The sequence below is a fragment of the Phyllostomus hastatus genome, unplaced genomic scaffold, assembly GCF_019186645.2.
Source record: "Phyllostomus hastatus isolate PE091 unplaced genomic scaffold, TTU_PhHast_1.1 phas_scaffold_129, whole genome shotgun sequence".
NCBI lineage: Eukaryota > Metazoa > Chordata > Mammalia > Chiroptera > Phyllostomidae > Phyllostomus > Phyllostomus hastatus.
In genome coordinates, this window is record NW_025334009.1 from 24,820,232 (window position 1) to 24,822,975 (window position 2,744).

A 2,744-nucleotide genomic window follows, 5' to 3' on the forward strand; every position below is an offset into this window, starting at 1 on the left:
TGTTTGTTTTCTTATTAGTAAATTTTAAGAGTTCTTTGTAGATTTTGGATACAAGTTTCTTTTTAGATATGAGTTTTACAAATATTTTCTCCTAGTCTGTGGCTTATCTTTTTACTCTATTAACAGTGTCCTTTAAAGAGCAGATTATTTTCATTTAACTTAAGTCTGACATCAATTTTTTCCCCCATGGATTGTGTTTTTGGTGTTGTATCTAAAAAGTTGTCTTTAAATCAAAGGTAGTTTTTTCTCATCTTTTAGAAGTTTTATAGTTTTGCATTTTACATTTAGGTCTTTGATCTGTTGTGAGTTCATCCATTGGGAGATAAGGTAGGGGGGAAATGGTTGTGGGAAAATGGAAATAACTGTACTTGAATAACAATTTAAAAAATTAAGAAATGATTATCTTTCTTCCATTTAATTTTTATTCCTTGTCAAAGACCAGCTGGCTATATTTATGTGAGTCTATTTCTTGGTTCTCTGTTCTATTCCATTGAACAATTTGTCTATTATTTTGCCAATATCACACTCTCTTAATTACTGTAGCTTTATACTATGTCTTGAAGTCAGATAGTATCAGTCGGTTGACTTTGTTGTTCTTCTTCCCTATTGTGTTGGCTAGTCTGTGTCTTTTGCTTTTTAATATAAACTTTATAATATGCTTTTAAATATCTAAAATATAACCTTCTGAGATTTTGATTGAATTGTATTGAATTTTTTATATTGCACAGGGGTGAGCAAATATAGGTTTCCATTTGTGTGGAAAATAATACAATAATTAGTAAATAACAATACAAGAATAAACTGTGTTTTTCATACTCACAACTATAAACCTACTTTTGTCTACCCCTGTTCTGGGAAGAATTGACATCTTAACAATATTTTTTCTTTCCCTGTTGAATCTATCAATTACTGATAGAGGAGTGTCGTGTCAAAGCCTCCAACTAATTATAGTAGATTTGTCTATTTCTCCTTAAAGTCTATCAGTTTTTGCCTCATGTATTTTGATTCTCTGCTGCTGGGCTCATACTCATTAAGGATTATTGGGTCTTTTTAGAGATTGACCCCTTTATGCAATAACATGCTATCCCTGAAAACTATCTTTGCTTATGAAGTCCAATTTATCTGTTATTAATATAGCCACTTCAGTTTTCTTTGGTTAATATTAGCATAACATATTGTTCTTCACCCTTTTATTTTTTCATAGCACAGTGAATTCTAATGTTCATGTTTTGGTGAAGGGGAGGTCACACAACTCACTTTTGGAGATGCCTCAAAGGTTGTCTGTACCAACAGAAAGGTTTGGTTCAATTTCTTCCTCACTTAGGATACAGAAAGACAGTTAACATTGGTGGCCCATACCCCTCTGGGCTGAGGTAAGGCAGAAAGTGGACAAAGTGGTCATCTGGAAAAGATGGGCAGAGCATGGGTGTGGGCTCAAGTTATTGTTGACAGAAGGAGCTGGTCCTGGTTGTTTGCTGGGGTCCTGGAGGGAAGCCTGAGTGCTAGGCAGGGCAGATGTTGCTGTGTTGCCCTTCATCTGCCCAGTCTACCAGCTTGCTGCTCTTGAAACACAGCTGGCTCTCTCTCTAGGCCCTTCACACAAGGCACTGAAACAAAGGACGTTCCCACAACTTCATGGACCAGCCAGCCCAGACCATTTCTGGGAGCCTCATTTTCCTGCCAGTTCTTCTGTGCCAGCCCTTCAGGGTATCTGCAGAAGTGGGCACTGAAGTCTTCCTGGGTGGTGGCGTGGGGCAGGTGCAGCCTAGTTTGTATGTCCTATCATGGTCCTCAGGTGCAGACCACATTGGAGACTTCCCAGACCATGACCACCACTGGACCAGAGTTCAAGTAGATGATGAGGGCTGAGTAGGTCTTCCTCTGCAGGTCCTGATGGTGCTCAGCCAGGGTGCTCTCTGGTGCCTGTAGCATCTTCATCTCCAGCAGCTTGAAGCCCCTCCTCTCAAAGCTCTGGATCACATCCTGAGGAACTACTGCTTCAGCCTATCAGGCTTCACCTCAATCACTGGCAGTTCTGGGCCCAGGAATGCCCTCAGGAGCTGGCAAGCTCGAGATGGCTGGGTCAGGACACCCGCTGTGCAGTAGCTCTGGCTTCTTTCAAAACTTTTCTTTTTCTTTTCTTTTCTTTTCTTTCCTTTCCTTTTCTTCTTTCCTTTCCTTTCCTTTTCTCTTCTTCTCTCATTCTCTTTCCCTTACTTCCTTCCTCCCTCCCTTCCTTCCTTCCTTCCTTTCTTTCTTTCTTTCTTTCTTTTTCCTACAGCTTGAAAATAATATGCCTACATATAGTTTTTAAAATATATATTTTGATTTATTCTGCTTGGTGTTTTCTAATTCTGGATCTGAGGTTTGGTGTCCGTCAGTAATTTTGAAAAATTCTCAGGCACTATTGCTTGAAGTGTTCCTTCTGTTCCTTTTGTCTTTTTCCTTCTGACTTTTCTATTATAGGTGTCTTACAACTTCTGTAATTGTCCCACAATTCTTGTGTATATCTTCCTTTTTCTCTGTCTTTTTTCTCTTTGCTTTTGAAAGTTTTCACTGACATCTTTATATCTGATTCTTTCTTCGGTTATATCCGGTATACTGAGGAGCCATCAAAGGCATTCTTCAATTTTGTTATTTCTTTTATTTCTAGCATTTAGTTTTGATTCTTTCCAGAGTTTTAATCTCTCTGCAATCAAGCATCTGTTCTTGAATGTTGTCTATTTTTTCCTTTAGAGACCTTA

At 38.4% G+C, this 2,744-nt stretch overlaps 1 pseudogene; it reads right to left on the reverse strand.

Moving 5' to 3' along the window:
• Window positions 1-1,502: 1,502 nt before the first annotated feature.
• Window positions 1,503-1,938, reverse strand: LOC123830838 (annotated as a pseudogene).
• Between the last annotated feature and the right edge of the window lie 806 nt (window positions 1,939-2,744).